At 36.1% G+C, this 16177-nt stretch overlaps 1 long non-coding RNA gene across 1 annotated transcript; it reads right to left on the bottom strand.

Moving 5' to 3' along the window:
* Positions 1–7199: 7199 nt before the first annotated feature.
* On the bottom strand, positions 7200–15473 carry LOC128019039 (uncharacterized). The gene is made up of 2 exons (XR_008185045.1): positions 15212–15473; positions 7200–7344 (listed from the first exon to the last, which is right to left on the bottom strand). It is a non-coding gene; the product is annotated as an uncharacterized LOC128019039 (long non-coding RNA).
* Positions 15474–16177: the final 704 nt, after the last annotated feature.

Here is a 16177-nt window from a genome sequence, read left to right as displayed (position 1 = left end):
CCTATGAAGTTATGAAAACATTATTTTCTGAATATTTTCTAAAATAACTAAGTGTTTTTAAAATTAATAAATAAATTAAAGTGTCATTATTCAGGTGTAAATTATTATTATTAGTTACTGCAGCAAGGACAAACGTGATACGGTGTAAACTCAGGTGATAACTGTTACTTTTCTCAGCGCTGCTAGGCTGGACCAATCACAGTCGGTTTTGGTTAGGGAGTTTTCTGTGATTTTTATTTGGATGTTAGCTATTGATCTTTAGAGTTAACAGATTAAAACGATTATACTATTCCCTGCACAAATGTTTCCAGTAAGATAAAATGCTTTCTGATATTTGAATGCGACTCAATGGATGATTGTATTCGTGAGCCGCTCAGCGCCTCCTACAGGAACAAAAGTGCTCTTGTCTAATAGAAACCGTTCGCAGTGTTGCCAAGTCCTCGTTTTTTTCTCCGGAATTTGGCACTGTTGTCACTGGTTGAGACGATCCCGTGTATATGGCAGATGTTCGCTGTTGCTTTCAGTTAGCTTTAGATTTAAATTGTTTGATGAATTTGTTTAATGATCCTGTGGAATTTCTTTCTTCAAGATTTGATTATTGGTATTTTTATATAGTTAACTAAAACCATTTTTATTGTACTTGCAATAAAATATATAAAAAAGTAAACTTGTAATTTTAGCTAGCCGTCAAGACGGCGTTTCTCATTTTACTACAAAGTACAACAACAAAATCTAAAACTAAATTAACTATAATAAAAAAAACTAATAAAACAACATGGCAATATAGCAAAGACATAAATACAAAAAACAAAAACTAATATAGGCTGAAATATAGTGTTTTTTTATAGTGTAAATGTGATATTATGGTGCATTGCTCTTTAAAAGTTAGGCTGTTAATATAATATAGAATATAATATAGAAGAAGATCAATCTTAATTTTTTTACTATATTAAAATGCATTTATTTTTTACATTTGTTAGTCGAAGTTTTCAGATCGGCACTTCGGCGCCAGTTCGCGACTCGGTTGATTCAGATCCGCACTTAATTCGGAGCCTGATCGCGACTCGGTTGATTCAGATCACTGCTTCGGAGCCTGTTTGCAAGTCGGTTGATTCAGTTCGGCACTTCGGAGCCTGTTCGCGACTCGGTTGATTCAGATCCGCACTTCGGAGCCTGTTCGCGAGTCGGTTGATTCAGTTCGGCACTTCGGAGCCTGTTCGCGACTCGGTTGATTCAGATCCGCACTTCGGAGCCTGTTCGCGACTCTGTTGATTCAGTTCGGCACTTCGGAGCCTGTTCACGACTCGGTTTATTCAGATCGGCGCTTCGGAGCCTGTTCGCGACTCGGTTGATTCAGATCAGCGCTTCGAGACTGTTCGCGACTCGGTTGATTCAGATCAGCGATTCGGAGCCTGTTCGCGACTCAGTTGATTCAGATCAGCGCTTCGAGACTGTTCGCGACTCGGTTGATTCAGATCAGCGATTCGGAGCCTGTTCGCGACTCGGTTGATTCAGATCGCGCTTCGGAGCCTGTTCGCGACTCGGTTGATTCAGATTGGCGCTTCGGAGCCTGTTCGCGACTCGGTTGATTCAGATTGGCGCTTCGGAGCGTTTTCGCGACTCCTTTGATTCAGTTCGGCATTTCGGAGCGTGTTCGCGACTCCGTTGATTAAGTTCGGCACTTCGGAGCCTGTTTGTAATTTTTTAAAATTCAGATCTGGACATTGGAGCAGGAAGTTTTTGTCAAACAGTTCATTGGTGATAAATGAATATTTGACCTGAGGCTTTTTTTAACCTGTCGATTTGATTTTTAAATGATTTCAATGACTTTTGGATGTCAATACTTCTTGTACCTCAGTTGCATGTGTTGTTTTATGAATTGTGGATGGATTTATCAACTGAGAAATAAAGTTGAACAGAAATGATCACAAACTCTTAAAGATGATGATGAAAAGAAAAGGTAATATTGCATGCATATAAAATTATATCTAAATATAAACTAACTTAATACAATACAGTAAATATTCTTACTCTACCCTAAGCCAGTGAAAATGTTTGGCTCAGTTTACAGAAAAGTGTACGTTACACATCCTTTCATTATGATGCATCATTGTTTCCTCCTCAGATGAGTATTTAACATCTTTATTATTGTGGGGATTAGTGTGTAAGTGCTATACACACACACACACTGGTCAGAGTTTGGGATCTTAATGATTTATTTTGATGAAAAAAAAATATTTTTAATGCTAGTTTAATTCTCAAATTGATCTGATATTTTCGTTTCACAAAAAGTAAACAAATTGTTCACTTTTTTTAGGGCCTGACTGCCACCAGTTGAGTCAATGATTCAGTGAGTTCCTTATAAGGAAATATATTTGTTACCACCTAGTAGTTTAAATGTATTATTTATTGCTTTAAAATGAACACATATATTTATCATCAGGGGAAGAGAATGCCAAGACGAAAGCCAATCGAGTGCATGCAATACCAGAAAACTAATGTGATTGGCTGTCACTAAAGCCCCTTTCACACTGCCATTCCGGCAAATACAGCGGTAAAGTGTTCCTGTAATTGTTCCCTGGTCGCTAGATTTGGCACTTTCACACTGCCAGTGATGACCCGGTATATGTGCGTGCTTTCACACACAACCCCTGAAGATCCCGTAACGACACGTGACATCAGCGCGTGACGTGTAATGTACGAGTCGACAACGCTTGGCACGTTATACTTTCACTGAAGCAAGCAAACGATCTCTGCGTCAGCGCGGAAAGTGAGGAACTAACTGATCTCTGCTTCATTACAGTTTGCACATGTGTTTTCGTCGCGAATGTTGATCTTCCTTCAAAACAGCCGGTAAAAGAGTCGCGCGATAACGCGCGTCATCACTTCGATACGGAATTAGATCTGGCTTTTGTTCACACAGCGCTCGTTCCGGATCGATTACCGCAATGTTACTATGTCCCCGACCCGGGTTCGATTCGGTAATCAATTCCGGGACGTGGTTGCTTTCACACAGAAGGCGACCAGGCAATGTTACGGGAATATTGCGGGTCCGACGTGCAGTGTGAAAGGGGCTTATGAGAAGAGACCGTAATTCCAATCCGTTATCAGTGTCGTTTTTTGCATTTTTTTTTTTAGAATTTCTATACTTCTGTGTAGGGATGTCGTTGTTTAAATTAACGATCAATTAATCGATTAATTGTTAACCTTAATGCTGCAAAATGAGTCTATTGCAGAAACACCCAGTCACAGGTATGACAGGATGTGCAAAAGTGTGCGTATGTGTGTGTGTGTGTGTAAAATACTTTTTTTTTTTTTTTAAATGACACAGCGTATAGCATTACTCATAGAAATGTTCAAAACACCAAGGGATGAGATATTGATGTTGTATATTATATCTGTGCAATATTTTGAGCCTTTTAACAGTTTTAAATCTCAGTTATTGTGCGCTCTTGAAGAGAGTTTTATTGTTTTGAATGTAGTAACTAGGGCTGGGATGATACGCTAATCTGCCAATTCAATACTTGTGTGCTGATTCAATATATATTTATAATTATATATATAATTTAGTTTGTGATTATAGTGTAATGGAAACAGGTCAATTTAGCTCAAAGGGAATCATTTAATAATTTAAAGGGAATTTGAACAGAATCACTGTTTCACGGCTGATCATCGAGACGCCCTGCGATTCACTGAACAAGCCGTTTAACATCAAACCTGCACTGGATATTAATATTCAAACTATAGTGAAAACACTATCAATTAGAACAGTAACAAGATCGTTAGTTTAAGACATTAACTTGTAAGCACAAAACACAAGATACTTCTCTTTTCAATATGAACAAGGCTTTATTAGATAAATCTAAGACATATAAACTAATCTAACACATAAACGCACGCACACACACATTCACACAAGTTGCAGGAAGGTCGAAAGTTAGGGAAAGATGAGTTTAAGAGAATGGAAATATGTAATCCCAAGTTTACAGCAATACGTTAAATTGCATAGACATGAACAACCATCAATCAAGTAGTTAGCCCTCACATTGAGTTCCTCAATAAGGTTAAAATTATATTAGATACACCAGTAAAGGTCACAGTCTGGAGGTTACTTGCGTCTCCTGTGAAAAGTTGTCGCTGATTGGCTGGAAGTTCAGTAGTCCTTGAAGTGACGTCTTGGGAAGCCCGTGGTTGTTGGGCGTTGGCTGAAGATGGAGTTGTGTGAGTTGGTTGAAGTTGAACGGGCACCCGAGGTCAGGCGTCGGAGGCTCTTTTTGCCACTGTTGAGAGACTGACAAACCCCCCAAGTCAGATTCCCAGTGAAATGCTCTCAGACAGCAAATGCAATTGCGTCCTTCTTTTCTGAGAAGATCATCAATATCATGAAGGCGATTAGCACATCCTCAAGTAAGGCAGAGGTCAGACAGATTCGGCCACAATATCAAAAAGATACTATGTCTATTTTTCAAGCAATTGATAGCAAAATTCTGGAAGACATAGTGCAGCACCTAAAATTGTCAACCTGCTTATCTTGACACACTTCCCACATCTTTTTTCAACTGCTTAGAAGCAGATCTTTTAGAATCACTTCTTTCAGGGACATTTCCAAACTCCCTGAACACTGCAGTTGTTAAGCCCTTCCTGAAAAAGAACAATTGATAACACCATTTTGAGCAATTTAAGACCAATATCTAATCTTCCTTTTATAGGCAAAATTATAGAAAAGGTTGTTTTTAATCAGCTGAACAAATACTTAATCTCAAATGGATACCTGGACATTTTTCAATCTGGTTTCCGACCGCATCACAGCACAGAGACAGCACTCATTAAGATAATAAATGATATTCATTTAAATTGTGACTCTGGCAAAATATCGGTGCTTGTATTACTATATCTCAGTGCTGCTTTTGACAAAAATACAGGGAAAAAAGGTTAAATATTGTTATGAAGTAAAACAACATTTTTCTATTTTAATATTCATTCAAATCTATTTTATTTCTGTGATTTTCAGCATCATTCCTCCAGTCTTCAGTGTCACATGATCTTCAGAAATCATTCTAATATGATGATTTATTATCAGAGTTGTGCTGCTGAAACTGTGATACTTCTTTCAGAATTCATTGATGAATGAAAAGTCAAAAAGAAGAGCATTTATTTAAAATAGAAGTCTTTTCTAACAATAAACATTAGAGTTCAAAAGTTTGGGGTCAGTAAAATGTATTCTTTCTATCTAAACAAATAGAACTCTTTTAGAATGTATTAAATTGATAAGAAGTGAAATCAAAGATTAATATTGTTAGAAGAGAATTATATTTGTTACTGATTATTATCTATTATATATTAGCCTATATATTACTGATTTTTGACTGTAGCATCACTACCAATAACCGTGTGTCGACAGCAGGTGACGCTGTTGCTCTATAATCCTCTGCAGAGACACTGAAATACAACCTTTTTTGTTTCAAACAAATCATTGAACAATAATAAATGAAATACCTGAAGCTGACAATGAATCTATAATAATGAGCACAGATGATTAATTTAGCGCTGTAAACGCGCGTGTGAGGGGCGGAGACGCGCCGCGGAGCGTCAGACGCGCGTGAGGACCAAACACAAGCAGAACGGTAGGAAACTTCACTCCTCTTCTTATTTCTCTTTTACTATAGCGATTTATTTTTAGATACGTGATCTGAGTCTTTCATAGAGTCGTTTTTATAAACGCAGTAACTTTGAAATCAGATCTGAAAGTTCCTGTCAGTGTTTAAAAACGAATTATGATTTAATAACGTGTTCAATGAATTTGGTAAGAACGGTATTCTACGTTTTTTTACATAGAGGTTAGTAATATAGGCTGAAATATAGTGTTTTTTTATAGTGTAAATGTGATATTATGGTGCATTGCTCTTTAAAAGTTAGGCTGTTAATATAATATAGAATATAATATAGAAGAAGATCAATCTTAATTATTTTTACTATATTAAAATGCATTTATTTTTTACATTTGTTAGTCGAAGTTTTCAGATCGGCACTTCGGAGCCTGTTCGCGACTCCGTTGATTCAGATCGGGACTTCGGAGTTTTTTCGCGACTCCGTTGATTCAGATCGGGACTTCGGAGTCTGTTTGTAAGTTTTTAAAATTCAGATCTGGACATCGGAGCAGGAAGTTTTTGTCAAACAGTTAATTGGTGATAAATGAATATTTGACCTGAGGCTTTTTTTTTTACCTGTCGATTTGATTTTGATTTTAAATGATTTCAAAGACTTTTGGATGTCAACACTTCTTGTACCTCAGTTGCATGTGTTGTGTTTTATGAATTGTGGATGGATTTATCAACTGAGAAATAAAGTTGAACAGAAATGATCATGAACTCTTAAAGATTATGATGAAAAGAAAAGGTAATATTGCATATAAAATTATATCTAAGTATGAACTAACTTGCGCAATACAGTAAATATTCTTACCCTACCCTAAATCAGTGAAAAATCATTTTACAGAAAAGTGTACTTTCATTATGCACTTTCATTATACACATCCTTTCATTATGATGCAAAATTATTTCCTCCTCAGATGAATATTTAACATCTTTATTATTGTGGGGATAAGTGTGTAAGTGCTATGCACACACACACACACACAGAGTTTGGGATCAGAAATGATTTTTTTTTTTCTTTTTACAGGAGTATACTTATCAAAACTGCATTTATTTGATCAAAAATACAGGGGAAAAAGTTCAATATTATTATAGAGTAAAACAAAATTTTTCTATTTTAATATACATTAAAATCTATTTTATTTTTGTGATTTTCAGCATCATTCCTCCAGTCTTCAGTGTCACATGATCTTCAGAAATCATTCTAATATGAAAATCTATTATCAGAGTTGTGCTGCTGAACTGTGATACTTCTTTCAGCATTCTTTGATGAATGAAAAGTTAAAAAGAAGAGCATTTATTTAAAATAGAAGTCTTTACTAACAATAAACACTAGAGTTCAAAAGTTTGGGGTCAGTAAAATTTATTCTTTCTTTCTAAAAAAAAAATAGAACTCTATTAGGATGTATTGTCGATTGTTTTGATTCAGATCGGCACTTCGGCGCCTGTTCGCAACTCGGTTGATTCAGATCCGCACTTAATTCTTAGCCTGTTCGCGACTCGGTTGATTCAGATCGGGACTCCGGAGCCTGTTTGTAATTTTTAAAAATTCAGATCTGGACATCGGAGCAGGAAGTTTTTGTCAAACAGTTAATTGGTGATAAATGAATATTTGACCTGAGGCTTTTTTTTAACCTGTCGATTTGATTTTTAAATGATTTCAATGAGTTCTGGATGTCAATACTTCTTGTACCTCAGTTGCATGTGTTGTGTTTTATGAATTGTGGATGGATTTATCAACTGAGAAATAAAGTTGAACAGAAATGATCATAAACTCTTAAAGACGATGATGAAAAGAAAAGGTAATATTGCATATAAAATTATATCTAAGTATGAACTAACTTGCGCAATACAGTAAATATTCTTACTCTACCCTAAATCAGTGAAAAAATGTTTGGCTCAGTTTACATAAAAGTGTATGTTACACATCCTTTCATTATGATGCAACATTATTTCCTCCTCAGGTGAGTATTTAACATCTTTATTATTTTGGGGATTAGTGTGTAAGTGCTATACACACACACACACACAGAGAGAGAGAGAGAGTTTGGGATCAGAATGATTTTTTCATGTTTTTTTTTTTTTTTTTACAGGAGTATACTCATCAAAACTGCATTTATTTGATCAAAAATACAGGGGGAAAAGTTAAATATTATTATAGAGTAAAACAACATTTTTCTATTTTAATATACATTAAAATCTATTTTATTTCTGTGATTTTCAGCATCATTCCTCCAGTCTTCAGTGTCACATGATCTTCAGAAATCATTCTTATATGATGATTTATTATCAGAGTTGTGCTGCTGAACTGTGATACTTCTTTCAGCATTCTTTGATGATTGAAAAGTTAAAAAGAAGAGCATTTATTTAAAATATAAGTTTTTCTAACAATAAACACTAGAGTTCAAAAGTTTGGGGTCAGTAAAATTTATTCTTTCTTTCTAAAAAAAAATAGAACTCTTTTAGGATGTATTGTTGATTGTTTTGATTCAGATCGGCACTTCGGAGCCTGTTCGCGACTCCATTGATTCAGATCAGGACTTCGGAGCCTGTTTGTAATTTTTAAAATTCAGATCTGGGGCCTGTTCTTCGTACGTCGCTAACTCAGTTAGCAGGATTTGATTGTTGACGATTTGTCGTGATCTTGGATCGTTTGGTTCTTCGAAGCTCATCCAGGAGCTGCTGTCATAGCAACAGGTCCGTAAGCTTAAACCTGCTTGGGAGCAGGTTTATTTCATGTAAACAGGATTAGATCGCTTCTTTTCAACCAGAACTGATACTCAAAATATGTCTGCTACCAGCGCTACTTTATTACAAGAGTATCGTACTGATACAGGGACAATAATTTAAAATAATAATCATGAAAAAATTAATTAAAAAATATTATAAAAATGCTGTGTAGTCGATAACAGCCTACTATAGACACAGCTAGTTTTACTCAATGAAATATTTATGTCATAAAATTATTACTTCATAATTATATTAGAGTCTTACACACACGCTATACAGATAGAGTCGTGCATTATTTTGAGTGATGACTGCTATAATAAGAGTGGCTTGATGGAGCGCAGGAGATGCAGATAACATGATATTGACCCTTAAGAAACTTTCATTAATGCTGTCACGTAACAAATTTGTCCAAATATAAAATGAAATGAATAGATAATTTCTACACTGAAATAAAAATGTAAAGACTGCAAAACTATTATAAATTGCGAATCTAAATAATTGGGAATCATGAAAAAATTCTAATAAAATAAAAACATGTATCTGTTATCTGTGTCATGTATCTATTATAACATTTATGTAGTTTTGTTTGCTTGGCTGTTTCCCTATAAAAGTCCAGAAATTTGTCAAGTTTTTCGTCTGGTGTCGTTTTAAATTATATGACATCATTACATTGCCGTCTTGCCACCAGCCAATTGCTGCACTGCTGATCATGGTTTCGAGTATCGATACATATCCCCTTTTAAGACAACACATGAACGCGCAATTATCTCTGATAACTCAATCCAGCGATACTAATCATACACAACAGGTGTGTTCGAAGAACCCAATTAGCCGGATCATGATAAGCACGATGATATCATCTTGGATGTGTCATTTGATCTTGGATGTAATAAGCGACGTACGAAGAACAGGCCCCTGGACATCGGAGCAGGAAGTTGATGAATATTGTGAATATGGATGAATATTTGACCTGAGGCTTTTTTTTTAACCTGTCGATTTGATTTGTAAAAGATTTCAATGACTTTTGGATGTCAATACTTCTTGTACCTCAGTTGCATGTGTTGTGTTTTATGAATTGTGGATGGATTTATCAGCTGAGAAATAAAGTTGAACAAAAATGGTCATGGACTCTTAAAGATGATGATGAAAAGAAAAGGTAATATTGCCTATAAAATTATATCTTAGTATGAACTAACTTGCGCAATACAGTAAATATTCTCACTCTACCCTAAATCAATGAAAAATGTTTGGCTCAGTTTACAGAAAAGTGTACGTTACACTCCTTTCATTATGATGCAACATTATTTCCGCCTCAGATGAGTATTTAACATCTTTATTATTGTGGGGATTAGTGTGTAAAGTGCTTGGGATCAGAATTATTTTATTTTATTTCATTTTTTTACAGGAGTATACTCATCAAAACTGCATTTATTTGATCCAAAATACAGGGGAAAAAGTTAAATATTATTATAGAGTAAAACAACATTTTTCTATTTTAATAAACATTAAAATCTATTTTATTTCTGTGATTTTCAGCATCATTCCTCCAGTCTTCAGTGTCACATGATCTTCAGAAATCATTCTAATATGATGATTTATTATCAGAGTTGTGCTGCTGAACTGTGATACTTCTTACAGCATTCTTTGATGAATGAAAAGTTAAAGGAGAACATTTATTTAAAATAGAAGTCTGTTCTAGCAATAAACACTAAAGTTCAAAAGTTTGGAGAGTGTTCGCGACTCCGTTGATTCAGTTCGGCCCTTCGGAGCCTGTTCGAGACTCGGTTGATTCAGTTCAGCATTTCGGAGCCTGTTCGCGAAACGGTTGATTCAGATCGGAGCTTTGGAGCCTGTTCGCGACTCGGTTGATTCAGATCGGCGCTTCGGAGCCTGTTCGAGACTCGGTTGATTCAGTTCGGCATTTCGGAGCCTGTTCGCGACTCGGTTGATTCAGTTCGGCACTTCGGAGCCTGTTCGCGACTCTGTTGATTCAGTTCGCGACTCGGTTGATTCAGTTCGGCACTTCGGAGCCTGTTCGCGACTCGGTTGATTCAGATCTGTGCTTCGGAGCGTTTTCGCGACTCCGTTGATTCAGATCGGGACTTCGGAGCCTGTTTGTAATTTCTTTTTAATTCAGAACTGGACATCGGAGCAGGAAGATTATGTCAAACAGTTCATTGGTGATAAATGAATATTTGACCTGAGGCTTTTTTTTTTTTTTTTTTTTTTTTTCTGTCGATTTGATTTTTAAATGATTTCAATGACTTCTGGATGTCAATACTTCTTGTACCTCAGTTAAAGGAGATTAAAAGTTAAAGGAGAGCATTTATTTAAAATAGAAGTCTGTAAAGTGCTTGGGATCAGAATTATTTTTTTATGTTATTTTTTTTGTTTTCACAGGAGTATACTCATCAAAACTGCATTTATTTGATCCAAAATACAGGGGAAAAAGTTAAATATTATTATAGAGTAAAACAACATTTTTCTATTTTAATATACATTAAAATCTATTTTATTTCTGTGATTTTCAGCATCATTCCTCCAGTCTTCAGTGTCACATGATCTTCAGAAATCATAAATAAAAGGTGATATTGCATATAAAATTATATCTAAGTATGAACTAACTTGCGCAATACAGTAAATATTCTTACTCTACCCTAAATCAGTGAAAAAATGTTTGGCTCAGTTTACAGAAAAGTGTATGTCACACATCCTTTCATTATGATGCAACATTGTTTTTTCTGGTGAGTGTTTAACATCTTTATTATTGTGGGGATTAGTGTGTAAGTGCTTCACACACACACACACACACACACACACAAACGCGCGCATCGGTAAGAGTTTGGGATCAGAATGATATATTCTGATGAAAAAAAATGATTATCAATATATATATATTTTTTTTTACAGGAGTTTACTCATCAAAACTGCAATTATTAAAAAGTGTTTATTTATTTTTTTGCACTAAAAATATTTTATCTGCACTAATGTTCACTTCATTGAATTTGCACTCTATCTGTCAATTGCCTTGCGCTGCTTTATTTAACTTTATTTTTAATTTTATTATATGCCATTTTTTTACATTCCCTTATTGTATAGTTGTATCTACATTTTATATTTGATCTAGATTTTTAGGCTTTATTGTTAATGTTATGTGTGCACCAGGATCTGAGTGTAACGCAGTTTCGATTCTCTGTATGTATGTACTGTACATGTGGAAATTGACAATAAAGCAGACTTGACTTGATTTATTTGATCAAAAGAACAGGGGGAAAAAAGTGAAATATTATAATGAAGTAAAACTAAATTTTTCTATTTAAATATACATTAAAATCTATTTTATTTCTGTGATTTTCAGCATCATTACTCCAGTCTTCAGTGTCACATGATCTTCAGAAATCATTCTAATATGATGATTTATTATCAGAGTTGTGCTGCTGAAACTGTGATATTCTTTCAGGATTCTTTGATGAATGAAAAGTTAAAAAGAAAAGAATTTATTTAAAATAGAAGTCTATTCTAACAATAAAAACTAGAATTCAAAAGTTTGTGGTCAGTAAAATTTATTCTTTCTTTCCAAAAAAAAAAATATAGAACTCTTTTAGGATGTATTGTTGATTGTTTTGATTCAGATAGGCACTTCGGAGCCTGTTCGCGACTCCGTTGATTCAGTTTGGCACTTCCGCAGCGTGTTCGCGACTCCGTTGATTCAGTTCGGCACTTCGGAGGCTGTTCGAGACTCGGTTGATTCAGTTCGGCATTTCGGAGCCTGATCGCGACTCGGTTGATTCAGCGTTTTCGTGACTCAGTTGATTCAGTTTGGCACTTCGGAGCCTGTTCGCGACTCCATTGATTCAGTTCGGCATTTCGGAGCGTGTTCGTGACTCCGTTGATTCAGTTCGGCACCTCGGAGCGTGTTCGCGACTCCGTTGATTCAGTTCGGCATTTCGGAGCGTGTTCGCGAGTCCGTTGATTCAGTTCGGCATTTCGGAGCCTGTTCGCAACTCGGTTGATTCAGATCGGGACTTCGGAGCCTGTTTGTAATTATTAAAATTCAGATCTGGACATCGGAGCAGGACGTTTTTGTCAAACAGTTCATTGGTGATAAAGTAATATTTGACCTGAGGTTTTTTTTTAACCTGTCGATTTGATTTGTAAAAGATTTCAATGACTTTGGGATGTCAACACTTCTTGTACCTCAGTTGCATGTGTTGTGTTTTATGAATTGTGGATGGATTTATCAACTGAGAAATAAAGTTGAACAGAAATGATCATGAATTCTTAAAGATGATGATGAAAAGAAAAGGTTATATTGCATATAGAATTATATTTAAGTATGAACTAACTTGCGCAATACAGTAAATATTCTTACTCTACCCTAAATCAGTGAAATATGTTTGGCTAAGTTTACAGAAAAGTGTACGTTACACATCCTTTCATTATGATGCAACATTATTTCCTCCTCAGATGAGTATTTAACATCTTTATTATTGGGGGGATTAGTGTGTAAGTGCAATACACACACACACACACACACAGAGTTTGGGATCAGAATGATTTTTTTATGTTTTTTTTATGTTCAGCATCATTCCTCCAGTCTTCAGTGTCACATGATCTTCAGAAATCATTCTATCATGATGATTTATTATCAGAGTTGTGCTGGTGAACTGTCATATTTCTTTCAGCATTCTTTGATGAATGAAAAGTTAAAAAGAAGAGCATTTATTTAAAATAGAAGTCTTTTCTAACAATAAACACTAGAGTTCAAAAGTTTGGGGTCAGTAAAATTTATTCTTTCTTTCTAAAAAAAAAAAAAATAGAACTCTTTTAGGATGTATTGTTGATTGTTTTGATTCAGATCGGCACTTCGGAGAATGTTCGCGACTTGGTTGATTCAGATCAGCACTTCGGAGCGTGCTCGCGACTCCGTTGATTCAGTTCGGCATTTCGGAGCGTGTTCGCGACTCCGTTGATTCAGATCCGCACTTCGGAGCCTGTTCGTGACTCGGTTGATTCAGTTCCGCACTTGGGAGCCTGTTGGCGACTCTGTTGATTCAGTTCGGCGCTTTGGAGCCTGATCGCGACTCGGTTGATTCAGAACGGCGCTTCGGAGCCTGTTCGCGACTCTGTTGATTCAGTTCGGCGCTTCGGAGCCTATTCGCGACTTGGTTGATTCAGATCTGCATTTCGGAGCCTGTTCGTGACTCGGTTGATTCAGATCGGCGCTTCGGAGCGTTTTCGCAACTCCGTTGATTCAGTTCGGCGCTTCGGAGCATTTTCGCGACTCCGTTGATTCAGTTCGGCACTTCGGAGACTGTTCGCGACTCGGTTGATTCAGTTCGGCTCTGCGGAGCTTGTTCGCGACTCGGTTGATTCAGTTCGGCACTTCCGGAGCGTGTTCGCGACTCGGTTGATTCAGTTCGGCATTTCGGAGCATGTTCGTGACTCGGTTGATTCAGTTCGGCTCTGCGGAGCTTGTTCGCGACTCGGTTGATTCAGTTCGGCACTTCCGGAGCGTGTTCGCGACTCGGTTGATTCAGTTCGGCATTTCGGAGCATGTTCGTGACTCGGTTGAATCAGATCAGGACATCGGAGCCTGTTTGTAATTTTTAAAATTCAGATCTGGACATCGGAGCAGGAAGTTGATGAATATTGTGAATATGAATGAATATTTGACCTGAGGCTTTTTTTTAACCTGTCGATTTGATTTTTAAATGATTTCAATGACTTTTGGATGTCAATACTTCTTGTACCTCAGTTGCATGTGTTGTGTTTTATGAATTGTGGATGGATTTATCAGCTGAGAAATAAAGTTGAACAGAAATGGTCATGAACTCTTAAAGATGATGATGAAAAGAAAAGGTAATATTGCATATAAAATTATATCTTAGTATGAACTAATTTGCGCAATACAGTAAATATTCTCACTCTACCCTAAATCAATGAAAAATATTTGGCTCAGTTTACAGAAAAGTGTACGTTACACTCCTTTCATTATGATGCAACATTATTTCCGCCTCAGATGAGTATTTAACATCTTTATTATTGTGGGGATTAGTGTGTAAAGTGCTTGGGATCAGAATTATTTTATTTTATTTTATTTTTTTACAGGAGTATACTCATCAAAACTGCATTTATTTGATAAAAAAACAGGGGGAAAAGTTAAATATTATTATAGAGTGAAACAAAATTTTTCTATTTTAATAAACATTAAAATCTATTTTATTTCTGTGATTTTCAGCATCATTCCTCCAGTCTTCAGTGTCACATGATGCTTCGTAGCGTTTTCGCGACTCCGTTGATTCAGATCGGGACTTCGGAGTCTGTTTGTAATTTATTTTTAATTCAGATAAAATTTAATTTTAATTCAGCCTGTTCGCGACTCGGTTGATTCAATTCGGCACTTCGGAGCCTGTTCGCGACTCGGTTGATTCAGTTCGGCACTTCGGAGCCTGTTCGCGTCTCTGTTGATTCAGTTCGGCACTTCGGAGCCTGTTCGCGACTCGGTTGATTCAATTCGGCACTTCGGAGCCTGTTCGCGACTCGGTTGATTCAGATCTGTGCTTCGGAGCGTTTTCGCGATTCCGTTGATTCAGTTTGGCACTTTGGAGCCTGTTCGCGACTCCGTTGATTCAGTACCGCATTTCGTAGCATTTTCGCGACTCCGTTGATTCAGTTCGGGATTTTTCAGATCTGGACATCGGAGCAGGAAGTTTTTGTCAAACAGTTCATTGGTGATAAATGAATATTTGACCTGAGGCTTTTTTTTTTTCTGTCGCTTTGATTTTTAAATGATTTCAATGACTTCTGGATGTCAATACTTCTTGTACCTCAGTTGCATGTGTTGTGTTTTATGAATTGTGGATGGATTTATCAACTAAGAAATAAAGTTGAACAGAACTCTTAAAGATGATGATGAAAAGAAAAGGTAATATTGCATATAAAATTATATCTAAGTATGAACTAACTTGCGCAATACAGTAAATATTCTTACTCTACCCTAAATCAGTGAAAAAATGTTTGGCTTAGTTTACAGAAAAGTGTACGTTACATATCCTTTCATTATGATGCAATATTATTTTCTCCTCAGGTGAGTATTTAACATCTTTATTATTTTGGGGATTAGTGTGTAAGTGCTATACACACACACACACACACACACACACACAGAGAGAGAGAGTTTGGGATCAGAATGATTTTTTTATATATTTTTTTTTTACAGGAGTATACTCATCAAAACTGCATTTATTTGATAAAAAAAACAGGGGGAAAAGTTAAATATTATTATGGAGTAAAACAACATTTTTCTATTTTAATATACATTAAAATCTATTTTATTTCTTTGATTTTCAGCATCATTCCTCCAGTCTTCAGTGTCACATGATCTTCAGAAATCATTCTTATATGATGATTTATTATCAGAGTTGTGCTGCTGAACTGTATACTTCTTTCAGCATTCTTTGATGAATGAAAAGTTAAAAAGAAGAGCATTTATTTAAAATAGAAGTTCTTTTCCAACAATAAACACTGGAATTCAAAAGTTTGGGGTCAGTAAAATGTATTATTTCTTTCTAAAAAAAAATAGAACTTTTTTAGAATGTATTGTTGATTGTTTTGATTCAGATCGGCACTTCGGAGCCTGTTCGCGACTCCGTTGATTCAGATCCGCACTTCGGAGCCTGTTGGCGACTCGGTTGATTCAGATCCGCAGCCTGTTCGCGACTCTGTTGATTCAGTTCGGCACTTCGGAGCCTTTTCACGACTCGGTTGATTCAGATCGGCGCTTCGGAGCCTGT

Source organism: Carassius gibelio, chromosome A8 (assembly GCF_023724105.1).
Source record: "Carassius gibelio isolate Cgi1373 ecotype wild population from Czech Republic chromosome A8, carGib1.2-hapl.c, whole genome shotgun sequence".
In the NCBI taxonomy this organism is placed as follows: Eukaryota; Metazoa; Chordata; class Actinopteri; order Cypriniformes; family Cyprinidae; genus Carassius; species Carassius gibelio.
This window is presented reverse-complemented; position numbering and strand designations above follow the sequence as displayed.